At 35.9% G+C, this 13410-nt stretch overlaps 1 protein-coding gene and 1 long non-coding RNA gene across 4 annotated transcripts in view; one reads left to right on the forward strand and one right to left on the reverse strand.

The window, feature by feature from the left end:
* LOC144965264 (zwei Ig domain protein zig-8-like) overlaps positions 1-614 on the reverse strand; it is a 148782-nt gene extending 148168 nt beyond the window's left edge. The window contains exons 1-2 of one of the 3 annotated variants that reach the window (XM_078900416.1): positions 519-578; positions 117-236 (exon numbers count right to left, since the gene is read on the reverse strand). The gene's annotated coding sequence lies outside the window, so the exon portion shown is untranslated. Of the gene's footprint in view, positions 1-116 lie in introns of all 3 variants that reach the window. The other 2 variants (XM_078900415.1, XM_078900417.1) reach the window with 2 other exon arrangements.
* LOC144965265 (uncharacterized) overlaps positions 1-11972 on the forward strand; it is a 29922-nt gene extending 17950 nt beyond the window's left edge. Inside the window, exon 2 of the long non-coding RNA XR_013643983.1 lies at positions 11765-11972. This is a non-coding gene — a long non-coding RNA (uncharacterized LOC144965265). The remainder of the gene's footprint in view (positions 1-11764) is intronic.
* Positions 11973-13410: the final 1438 nt, after the last annotated feature.

The following is a 13410-nucleotide window of genomic DNA, read 5'->3' on the forward strand; positions in this document are numbered from 1 at the left end:
GAAGAAGAAGAAGAAGAAGAAGAAGAAGAAGAAGAAGAAGAAGAAGAAGAAGAAGAAGAAGAATGATAATGAAAATAATGACTATAAGAATAACATAATTTAAAATATTATCTTACCTTATTCAGTTTACTAATCCATTTTTGAGGGACTGTGATTTACTGGTCATTAATTAGCACCAAATATACAGTCAAAGTATTATAATCCTATGAGTTCTATTCCATTCATGCAAAGCACATCTGAAAAATACAAGGGGTCAAACTTGTCTTTGTAGTTAAGGTTCCTTTTAATTATTGAACTCTGATTAAATAACTTTTACTATAAAGATCAGTAAATATTAATCTCTCCAGAAACACGGTAAACCATATACAAGAATGACTACGTAACAGTTACTGTCATAAATCGGCGCAGAACTAGAAGCTTGAAAAATACACATACTACTGCAAGAAGCACAAAATTAACAAACCGGTTGACATATTTTCACCACGTTGAACAATTAGATAGACTAATCATCAAATTACCATCAACAAAACACATAACTCTGTCAAAAACTCTCTCCCATCACAACATAATCTAACAACGCTTGATTTCGTCACTGAGTCCATCCGCTCATTTACTCGGGTCTTGTCGCTCACTCACGCACAAGCACAAGCGCGCGCGCGGCGATCAAAGTAGGCGGCAGGAACCGCTGGGCGGATCTTGAATCAAATGTCTAACCGAGCGAACATTAATGGCACAATATTAACTCTTCACCTTGAGGCAGAAACGAAAAAAATATTTGCTTGAATACTCCAACTCTTATCATATCTTATCTTATGAACGTGTTACAAGGATAATATTATATCCTTTCCATGACATGATGATAAAACAATTGTAATAAATCAAAATTGTTTTTCGATTACATATTCATATTCTAATACGAGTACTAGATACTCCTGAATGAATATAAAATGCTTCCTTACTTTGAACCGTCCACATGAACCCTTTAGCCGGTTAAATCCCGTACTCTGGAAGACGTGAATTTCAAGATTTAGCCAGAATACTCGCAATCACGCAAGATCCCAGGTTATAGAATATATTTTTTGCCAAGATGAGGGTCATTTAAATCGGTTGATATATTAAGAACCAGTTTTCGGGTCAATTTTTAAAATGCAAGTCTTTCCAGAATACGGCAGTTAATATCTGCTTAGATCATTAATTTTTCTCTCGATATATATTGCATTGAAATCGCTGTGGCAATATAAGAATGCCAATCTTTACATTACAACATTTAAGGAAAGTCACTTTCATCTGTCAAAAAACTCTTAAGTGAAACTGGGATGTTCAGTTCATGCAGTCATGACAAGAGGGCTGGGCACTGAAACGGATTGATGTAAAAAGGTGAATACAGCAGCAGTGATGTAACACCATTTCGAAGTAGCAATATGGTCTTGTGGTCTGACACTCGCTTTCGGATCGGAAGGTCCTGGGTTCAAGCCTCGCTCGGCGCATAGTTGAGTGCTTGGAAAAGGCTCTTTACTCACATTCTCTCACCGTACTCATATATAAAATGAGTACCTAGCCGTTACCAGCATTGGCTCTGTTGTAAAAAAAAAAGGTGTAATATCGCCTAACAGAACGTCATGTCTCGCTCTACATGTTAAGTGTTGCTTTTGGTCAGGGACCCTTTGTAAAGCGCTTTGAGTACGTTTAGTGGATATTGAACTATATAACAGCTCCACTTTAAGTACTACAATTATATGGAAACAAAAAAGAACTAATGAATGCTTTCTCAACCTCCCCACTCCATCTTTACAATAAAATAAAATAAAATAAAAATAAGAAAATGAAAAATATACAACCAAAAAGTAAAAACAACAAACACCCAAACCAATAAAAAACCAACAAAAAAAAACTTTAAAAAAAAAACAATATAAACCAGAATAAATGTTACATACACATTTCAATTTTAGACAAGAGAGTTATTTGATTGTCGAAGCAAATTTAACCTAATTAAATATGTCGTTAGAAGCATGAGATAAAAGAAATAAATTTGACCAAGAACAAAATATGTTGATAACACTCACAAAGATATTTGAAATTGACCCCCCCCCCCCCTGTCCACCAAGCTGACTATACAGAATTGATTCATTTTTGTATTTTAAATTAAATGTTGCTCATAATTTGATGGGTGTTTTTTTTTGGGGGGGGGGGCGGTTGTTTGTTTTTTACTCCGCAATATTACAGCATCAATTCATTAACCATGCGCATCATGGCTTACTTTAGCTACAAGACGGAGCACAATATTGCACAAAGCATTTAATCTCACATTAACATTTAAGAAATCAATAAACTGGAGGAAAATCTCAAATAAAATGGAAGGAAAGACTAACAAGAACCTTCAATACAAATAAGATCACAAACAAATGGACATACCTCCCTTCTCGTAAAAAGCAAACAAACAAGAACAAGGTTAGATTAAAAAATAAAACAAGAAAAACCCTCGGTATAAACATAGCATCTCTACTTCATTGTGTGAATGAATGGCACGTTGGCTGATAATCTTGTTATCTTTGTTATATTTCATTTTATTTAAAAGAATATGCGGTATCTCCACACGTTTGCATTACAAATAATATCATTATGATAGTAAGAGCCTCTCTTAATACTCTTAGCAAAAGTCATTCCATTTATACGTTTGTTGTCAGGGTCAGTGTCCTAGAGCTGTCAGATTCCTTGTTCAGATAACCAGAAAGACGCCGTTTTGGCACCAATACAAATCGCACAATTAACCAAGGATCAGATGACAATGCAAGACTATGATATTCTACCGTCAGGATACATTACCTAATGTTATAACTCGCACCCATAATATCATTATGGCTAGATCTAACGTTACCTAAGTGTTATGTTCGTTTAGCAATAATTCCTAGTCTGTATGTATTGACTTGTAGCATCAGCGTCTATCGATTGTCTGTCCTGATTTGACCTCTCATGTTTTGCTTGATGTAACCTCTAGATATGATAATACGCTAGTTGTCAGTTTAGATCCCTCTGTTTAGAATTCACCAGTGATATTTTTGTTGTAAAACTTATAAAAAAGTTATGTAAAGTCTGTATTGATTTCAGGCATCGGGGCTTATGATTGCCACCCCCGATTTGACTTCACATGATATATTCTCTGATGCAATGTAGATTCTATTGGAAGAGTAAGCATCTTTGTTGACCGAGACTTTATTTTGAGTAAGTTTAATGAGTAAGTTCAATTAGATTATAGTCCAAGGTTCCTTTCCAATCGATTGGCGTGTAAACAATTCCTGTTTGACTCGACGTTAAGGTTAATTTAAGAACTAAGGACAAGGAATACAATCAAAGAAATGGGTAAATTATTTGTCAAGTCAATTGACAAAACTGACAAAACGCGTAAATGTAATAATCTGAAAATTATCCACATGTTTAAATTTTACATTTATACTAGTATGCCCATTTCTCTGATATTATTTTCCCTGTACCTAGTTTCTAATGTTTTAAAATTGTCTTTAACTTTTTATTCATTTGTGAATGAGATATTCTGAATCGATGTGATTTAAATTTGATTTCTGCTTTTTCTTGTTAAGAGAATATTCAGTCATGAAATAATTTTAAATTTTCAACAAGATAAAATAAACAAAGTTACAGGTTCTTCCCTAGATATGTCTATATTAATTCATGTCTTCTTGATAAGCTTTTGAGGAGAATGATAACCGTTATTGAAAAGAAGATACTTTACTCATGGCATTGCAAAGAAATCGAGAGAAATCTTAAAACTAGCTACGAGTAACTTTTGAAAAGAGCTTAAAGCATGGTAATAAAAACTGTGATCACGCGCCTCATCAATTGGAAGTTATTTATCTATTTCATAAAGATATTTTTTTCAAAATTGATAGACGTAGAAGGAATTCATTACTTTCTATCTTTATGGAGAAAAGAGGGAGGATTAATATACATACATACGGAGCTGCAAAAACTTAAACGGCTATAATAAAAATGATAGTTACGAAAGTTGGTGGCGCATGCCCTAACAACAGGAAAAGGAAGGGAAAACTATATTACTATAGTAGTTAGTCCTAGATACCTTTAACAGGGCACGAGTACATTATTGTAAATGGTGCAGAAAATTGCGAAACATTGGATATCCGAAGAATTGAAAGCAAATAGGTCAAGTTCTAAGAGCGATAAATGGTGCCCAGATTACCCAAGAGAGTTCAGGTACCATTGGCGTGATAAGGACCCATTACAAAGCGAGGGTGAATATAGAATTCCTCCATATTATAACACAGAGCGCAATTCATTTATTTCTTAACAATTCACGACATCTCTTCCACTTCTCTATTCCCTTACTCTCTCATTCTCTCTCTCACTCTTTCACTCTCTCAGCCCAACCCCCCCCCCCCCCATTTTCTCTCTCTCTGTCTCTCTCTCTCTCTCTCTCTCTCTCTCTCTCTCTCTCTCTCTCTCTCTCTCTCTTTCTTTCTCCCCCCCCCCCTTTCTTTCTTCTTCACCTCAAATCTCTCCATCACATTATTCCAATAATACAAAGAGTAGTTTGGAAATATCTCGATGCTATTTATTTACCATTTGAATAAAAAAGTAGACCTAGATTTATCTCTAGCTCTAGAAAAAGAGAGCCACCCGGGCTAGCAAACATTGTTATGTCTATTCGTGCCCACTCGTGGTCGATGCGAGGAAATTCTAAAGTTAATCACCATGATTTATGTTTATTACAAAATTGTATTCCATGCAAACTTTTTCTTCTTCTTCTCCTTCTTCTTCTTCTTCTTCTTCTTCTTCTTCTTCTTCTTCTTCTTCTTCTTCTTCTTCTTCTTCTTCTTCTTCTTCTTCTTCTTCTTCTCTTCTTCTTCTCTTCTTCTTCTTCTTCTTCTTCTTCTTCTTCTTCTTCTTCTTCTTCTTCTTCTTTTCTTCTTCTTCTTCTTCTTCTTCTTCTTCTTCTTCTTCTTCTTCTTCTTCTTCTTCTTCTTCTTCTTCTTCTTCTTCTTCTCTTCTTCTTCTTCTTCTTCTTCTTCTTCTTCTTCTTCTTCTTCTTCTTCTTCTTCTTCTTCTTCTTCTTCTTCTTCTTCTTCTTCTTCTTCTTCTTCTTCTTCTTCTTCTTCTTCTTCTTCTTCTTCTTCTTCTTCTTCTTCTTCTTCTTCTTCTTCTTCTTCTTCTTCTCTCTTCTTCTTCTTCTTCTTCTTCTTCTTCTTCTTCTTCTTCTTCTTCTTCTTCTTCTTCTTCTTTCTTCTTCTTCTTCTTCTTCTTCTTCTTCTCTTCTTCTTTCCTTCTTCTTCTTCTTCTTCTTCTTCTTCTTCTTCTCTTCTTCTTCTTCTTCTTCTTCTTCTTCTTCTTCTTCTTCTTCTTCTTCTTCTTCTTCTTCTTTCTTCTTCTTCTTCTTCTTCTTCTTCTTCTTCTTCTTCTTCTTCTTCCTTCTTCTTCTTCTTCTTCTTCTTCTTTCTTCTTCTTCTTCTTCTTCTTCTTCTTCTTCTTCTTCTTCTTCTTCTTCTTCTTCTTCTTCTTCTTCTTCTTCTTCTTCTTCTTCTTCTTCTTCTTCTTCTTCTTCTTCTTCTTCTTCTTCTTCTTCTTCTTCTTCTTCTTCTTCTTCTTCTTCTTCTTCTTCTTCTTCTTCTTCTTCTTCTTCTTCTTCTTCTTCTTCTCTTCTTCTTCTTCTTCTTCTTCTTCTTCTTCTTCTTCTTCTTCTTCTCTTCTTCTTCTTCTTCTCTTCTTCTTCTTCTTCTTCTTCTTCTTCTTCTTCTCTTCTTCTTCTTCTTCTTCTTCTTCTTCTTCTTCTTCTTCTTCTTCTTCTTCTTCTTCTTCTTCTTCTTCTTCTTCTTCTTCTTCTTCTTCTTCTTCTTCATCTCTTCCCCCTCTCCTAATGGGGAGGTAGCAAACACGTCTTCATCTATATCAAACCCATTATCCTAGCGACAGATTTTATACTGCTTGGCGTGACTACTTGCCCGACTTACACTCTTAGTACAAAGAATTTGTCGATGTGAGTGATAATTTCATTAACAATTCATAGCTTGACATGGTGATGGTATTTCAGACATCAGGGTAGAGCTGACGTTTGTATCAGATCACACAAGAAGGGAAAATGTCGTTTACAGGGAAAGAAAAGATAAAAAATAAAGTTTTGACTTGAGCAAAAAAGACATTATATTATAATATAGGATGTTTATTATTGGCTTCTCATTCGCAATCACTCAGATAAAGCAAAGTCTTTAAGCATAAGCTTTGAAAATTTTAGAGGATCCGTATCTGTGTCTACGTCTGTATATATATATATATATATATATATATATATATATATATATATATATATATATATATATTACTTCAATCGGTACCTTTGAGTATTTTCCTAAGCAGGATTGAATGTCTTTCTTCTTCGTTACCTCGGCTTAAAATATCTCCAGTTATAATGCATAGTGTTTTGTTGCTTTGAGAGGGTCAGTTACTCTGCATTTGCTTTTATTGTCGCATGTTAAAGGATCATATTTTAAAATACAAAATAAATGTCGTTTACAACAATTTCAAGTAAAATCAATCGACTTTTCTTCACAGTTCTTGAATCCCAATGGAAAAACAGAATTTTCCTCAAATTGTGACACATAGTATATAACTTATTTTTGGAAAGTCGTTTGAGAAACACGTTTATCTTCGCAGTAACGATAAAAACAATGCAATCAAATCAAACATCCAAAACGTTTTTTTTCTTTTCTCACAATCAAAGCTCATGTACAACTTATTTATGACGACTTATAGAAAGTTCTAGGTACATGCTATACATTAATCACAGCAAAAGACCTCGCAGAAAAACTGACCGTGTGTCACTTTGTGTTTGGCCCCCTGGGACCGGCGAGACGGCTTACTTTACTCAATTACTTTATATCCTCCAACCTGCTCTGGATGCAGGACTGTTCCTATATACACCTCTTCAGACGACTTTCAACTCATTGAGCAGAGGTTTTGGAGAGTCATTGTTGGAAATCGGATATGAAAATCGGGCATACCAGGCAAGGCTTAGCCCTCTCAAAGATGGTTTCATAATATATGTTAGTCACTGCAAGATTGACTATTCAAGTATTTCTTTTGCTTTTGTATGGACTGTTGCTTCTTACAATTTTATAAAGCATATAATTCATAAAATGCTGATGCATACTGCTGCATTATATGCACGATAAAATTTAAGAAACAACACTCAATTCAAAATAAAACAAATCTGCCAGAAGACGCCAAATTATTTTATCATGATTTGAAAAAAACTAATCCCCAAGCAACGAAACACTGTGCTTCATAGATGGGGATTTTAACGCCAGGGTGAGGAAGAAGAATGACATCAAATCGTCTTAGGAAAATACTCAAAAGATACTAGAGACAAAAAAATATCTTAAAATTAAGGTCCATGTTTGCGAGATTTTGCCAAGGTTAGGGTCATTTATATCGATCGATGTCTGAAGGACGAGTTTTTGGCCAAATTTTCAAATACGTGTTTTTCCACGGTGCGACAGTTAACTAGTTAAATAAATTATAAAAATCGAACTGCCAGTGCCAGATAAAAACAGAAAGGATAGAGCTCATGTCTATGGAACAGAGAAATCTGCAGACTTAGCACAATATTTTAGACAGAATGCTATAAAGTCACACAATCCTTGCATTTGAATTGGATCACGAGTGTTCGTGGGAACATCGATATATTATGTACTCTTTTGCCAAGTATCACTGGCAGACGAAATATAAAAGCAATTCGGAAACTGCAGAGAAGAGCTCTCATTGGATATGAATATTGAGGAATGAAAACGAACTCCACCAAAAACATAAGGTATAAGTGATGTCATTACATCACCGGAACCGACAGAGTATTGGATTAGAGCACACACACACAAAATACGATTGAGTAAGACCCAGCCCCTTTAAGTATAAGAAGTTAAGTAAGGACCGAAATACTTCTTCGAAGGGGGTTTCTTCTCTGGAGACGGTCTGCTTTAGCTCTACTTGAGTTTCTTGTTACTGTTATGAAGGCACTACCTTACTACGTTACAATGGTTGTGGACTGAATATATATATATATATATATATATATATATATATATATATATATATATAAATATATATATATATATAATGGTGTGCGTTTAAGTAAAATACTAAACAATTACACCTGCTAGATCAATTGTACCAACACAAATTGTTTGCAGCCTTGAATATTTGTAATATTAATGATTCCAGAGTTATTAAGCATTAACCTTTCAGAATGCTCTTTGCCATTTAGCCCTTTCCAGCCACCTGACTTTTTATTCCTGGCAACGAAAAAGTCTGTCAAACATTACTTAATTTTACGCCGCCAGATGGGTGATTAGTTCTCTCTAAATTATCATTAAAAGACTAAAAACATTTAAAATTACACATAGTTCTGTGTGTTGCTATGACTGATCGTGCATTTATTCATGCTTCTCCCGCTGTCTGGAATTCTTTACCATTCAGTGTTAGGAGCGGGGTTGTGGATTCACAGTCAGCTTTTAAAAAGAAATTAAAATCATATCTTATGAGAAGATCACTAGATTAAATATAACATCCTATTTTTTCTAAGATATACATTTGTTACATCAGAATTCTCATGACATAATATAATCTCCCTTCATCTGCCATTATTGTTAAATTTTGTTCTGATATGATTTTTATTCAATAATTCATGTTAACAACTATTTTTCGTCTCTGTATGCATATTATGCACGTTTTGGTGCATGTGTGTGTGTCGTTGTGGAGGTACATGTGTGCGTGCTTGGTTAAATGGGAGTGTGTAGAAACATGTTTATAATGATGTTTAACAATTTTGTGTGCCTAGAGCTGTTTTTTCAAGGGATTTGGGGGCTAGATATGCAAAAATAAAGTTTATTATTATTATTATTATTATTATTATTATTATTATTATTATTATTATTATTATTATTATTATTATTATTATTATTATTACCTTGGCATGCAGAATATGTTAGTATTTGACATAAATATATACTATCAATAAACTTATTAACTTTATTATGAAATACACAAAAGCCATCGTAGAGAGAATATCATTTTTTCTCAATTCAGTCAAGTCACCTTAGACTGACTCATGATTTACATGTGAATCGTGGTCCCGGAGGGTTGCTGGTCAGGTGACTCCACTTGTATCCAAGTCAAGCAATGATGAAAGTAGCCACTGATCGGATGAATGACAATGATTTCAAGATTCCGGCACCTCTCACAATCGTTATTGACGCAGCTCAGAACTTGCAGCAGCTTATAATGGTGCTCACACTACTATGTTATGACGATCGACTCAATCAGCATATTCCGTACCGCACTCATTCACCGTCAAACCCAGAAGCTTCGTCACAAAGCACCGTTCAACTAGATTATCTGGGATTTCAGGCTCGTTGCCACAACGGGTTCATGTTGGACAGGTGGCAAGTCCCCACTGATGCAATGAGCGTGCTGTTAAGCAGGTTCTCGACCAATGTATCCTCTTGCAGGTGGAAAAGCCTGGCAACTTCTCCCCCAGTTTCGTGGAGTCGATGTCCTCGGTCCCTCGAGTGATTGAATTCGTCCAAACCGACTTTCATATCGTATATGCAGCTCTACGTACAAGGGTTGCCGGGACTTATTTCGGCTCGGAACGGGGGCACCTTCCAGTGTGCGCTTGTAGAGGGGTATCCCGTTCCCTCTCTCTCTCTGATCTTATTAGGCCAGTTCTTTGTAATCGTCTTCTGCCGAACGTCGGGGGGCTGGATTGCTGATTATCGGGCCCCATTCTCTAGGCGTTCTTGCCAGCGTTCCCAACACTATGTGCATGGACTTGCGAAGTTTAACATCTACCTTTTCAACGTTTCTGCTTCTACTGAGCGCAATACTCCGCGGCGGAATAGCATAATGCCAAGGCGGACGTCTTCATGAGCGCTTGATTAGCACCCCAAGACTTGCGATTCTCTGTCTTCCTAGCAACTCATTCGATGCACCCGATAGGTAAGGCTGCGGTCCTGCGGCACCCCCTGGTATTTTGGATGCGGCTTATATGGGAGAAGCTGGTCCCGACGAGGACGTTCAGTTTACGGGTTCAGAATTTGCGAATGACTTTTGGTAGTGACGGGTAATTTAACCAGTTAACTGCCATACTCTGGAAAATCTCGTGATTAAGTCCCAAGTTTGTGAGTTTTTGCCAAGATGAGGGTCATTGAAATCGATCGATATCTGAAGGACGAGTTTTCTGGTCAAATTTTTCCAGAGTACTGTCGTTAACTGGTTAAAGGTGCTAGTAAAAACTAAATCAAATTGATAAACTTGTACACACTTCACACACACACACACATACACACACACACACACACACACCTTTTCAGATCGTTAGTAAATAAGATGTTTTGTTTTTGTTTTTAAGGGTTTTACGGTGCTTCCAACACATATAGGTTATAACAGCGCCAGTAAAAAGGAAGATAAATGGGATGAGAAAAAGTCCTAGAATTACAATTAAAGCACCCAAGAAAAACTAAGACAAAGGTGAACTTAGAACAAATAGGGATCATATGAAGATTCCAAGAGCATACCACCAATGTACTTAGTTTGAGATTACCTATAAGCCTATACGAACACAAGCATAAGATCCAACAAAGAGGATTAAACCCAAATGCTTACATTATACATTCAAAATAACAAAAATAGTAATACATAACAGAGAGATGATCTATACATTTAAATCTGACTGTTTCCCTCCCGGCCAGGGCTTCGTCATGGCCAGGATAAAACCAAGCAATCTCATTCAGAGACAAAGACAGAAAGCATGTTGGAAAACAGACATAAGGGGATAGAGGACACAATAAGTGTCTCTCTGCCGAGGTTACACATAATATAATATGTAAAGGTAGCCTCACTCCCTGCCCGCTATGGGAGGTCGTGAACCCCAGCCAGTTAGTAAAAAAGGACACCTGTTAAGGCGACTTGCTATAAATGAAATAAAAATGCGTTTCTATATGACCGGCTTGTGGGAAATATGAAGCATTGTGCAGCGCTTTGATCATGGAGAATCCATGGAAATTTATCACAAACTCCTTTTAACAACGCTTGATTTTTGTGTCAAGCCCAGACAATTTGCAGCGTTCCATATCCCTATAACGATTGATGCTTGCTCCCCAATTATACCGCTTAATGTTTTTTTGTTTTTTTTTTTATTGTAGTCAACTGTAGAAGGATTTCAAGTCTGAGTGTTCCTTGCTTTATTCCCTTTCTATTTTTATGAAGCTGGTATATTCATTTACAAATCAATTTTGCGGTCAACGACCATGCACAGCAACTAAATACTTAAGGAACAAGGGAGCAAATTGTTTTAGACGGTAGGAATATCTTCAATCGAAAATGTAACCATAGAAAGAGAAAGATGCAGAAATAAAGAATAAAAATCACAAGAACTGCAATAGCTTACATAAAAAATTTGTTCAAACCCAATTAACTGAACAAAACCAATGAATTAAGAAATAGATAAAGAAAGCAGCATGTCAGCATCATCATCATCATCATCATCATCATCATCATCATCATCATCATCATCATCGTTTGTCAGATTATGTCAAAATACAAATTAACAACCAGTCCAATTGCTAGTGCCTGTGGGACTCATGCCGGACGAGTTAATTGACTCAATTAATATCTCTCTCCAAGCATACTTTGGCAGCAGTAGAATTTCTTGATTAAACCCTTCTCCTATTTCTCTCTTGTCACTCAGGAAAGAAACCGAGACGTCGGAGGAAGTCGCTTATGGACACCCAAGGCAGTAAGTGGCCCTCCGCTGGCTATGTAAAGCTTGCGGACTGTTAACGGAACACAAGTAACTAAACCTTTAAAGCCACAAAACCCAGAAAGCGAAAGGCTCTCATGTATTGAGAGACGAAAAAAGACAAAATACACGACAATTAATCTCTATCTATCTCTCTCTTCCTCTCTTTCTCTCTCTCGTCTCTCTCTCTCTCTCTCTCTCTCCCTCTCTCTCTCTCTCTGTGTGTGTGTGTGTATCTATCTATATCTTTCTCTTTTCTTCTCTTTCTCTCTATCTTTCTCTCCTACACAATCGTTCTCTCCATTCTCTCTCTCTCTCTCTCTCTCTCTCTCTCTCTCTCTCGTCATTGCCATCGCTATCCCGCCATTCACCACCATAATTCTCATTACCATTAATGTAAATCGTCATAGTTATATAATTCATGTGACAGGGAAAGAAACAACTATCAAATCAAACAGTCGTGAAACGGAAGCGAAATAATGAAGAAAGAAAGAAACAGCAACAACAAGAAACATATTATTTTAAAAAATTAATACAGAAAACAAACGCAACAAAAAGATAGAGGAAGAAAAACACAAAAAGATAGAGGAAGAAAAACAAATACACTCACACAAATGAAACGCGTAAGTCAATTTGACCCAAGATTGCTTTTTATAAATCCATCTTGCAAATACCGGGTTTCGAAACGCGCTTAGAACAGCTTTGTCATAAGGCCTTGATTTGTTGTATTAATCAAGACACATGACGTGTTCCTGTTTGAATCTAGAATTTAATATCAACAAAGTAATTCATCAAGTCTAAATCTATAACACCAAAAGGTCATCTATGGAGAAATAAAATCCAGGCTGCATAGAATGTATAAATCTCTGATATAGATCAAGACAGACTGAGGAGAGAGAATGAGAGAAAAGAGAGAGAGGGGGGAAGAGAAAGGGAGTGAGAGAGAGATTGAGATAGAGATAGAGAGATAGATAGATAGATAGATAGATAGATAGATAGATAGATAGAGAGAGAGAGAGAGAGAGAGTTATGCCGAACAGATAGAACGAAATTTGTTATTGTTTTTAGCTTGACATTTTCATTTGTGGTTCTCACTAAATTGAATTATATCCGTGTTAAATTTGAACGCATCAAACAATGTGTTCATGTTGTACTTTATTTGGTGAAGGATGTCTGCCTGTATTAGATTAACTTTTGTTGTAATGACTATATTATTACAGTATTCACATATCTATAATAATAATAATAATAATAATAATAATAATAATAATAATAATAATAATAATAATAATAATAATAATAATTCGTAATTTCTTTAGCGCCCCTTTCCAACTAAAGTGCTCGGAAGCGCTTCTACAAAGACAGAAATATATACATATCATAATTATCACTCATTAAAATCAATAAAATCACTCACAGAAAACTGAAAAAAAGAACTCTATCTTCAAAGAGGCTTTAAAGGAGGACAGGGTGTCTGGTGTCTGCTGAAAGGGCATTCCACAAAGAGGGAGTAGAATGTGCGAAAGCATATCGTGAAAAGTTCCACTTAGGAATCAAACGGTCGTAGTGCAAGGAAGTAGATGAGCGGAGAGAGC

Source organism: Berghia stephanieae, chromosome 2 (genome assembly GCF_034508935.2).
Source record: "Berghia stephanieae isolate SIO BIC M18660-M18661 chromosome 2, UCSD_Bste_1.3, whole genome shotgun sequence".
NCBI lineage: Eukaryota > Metazoa > Mollusca > Gastropoda > Nudibranchia > Aeolidiidae > Berghia > Berghia stephanieae.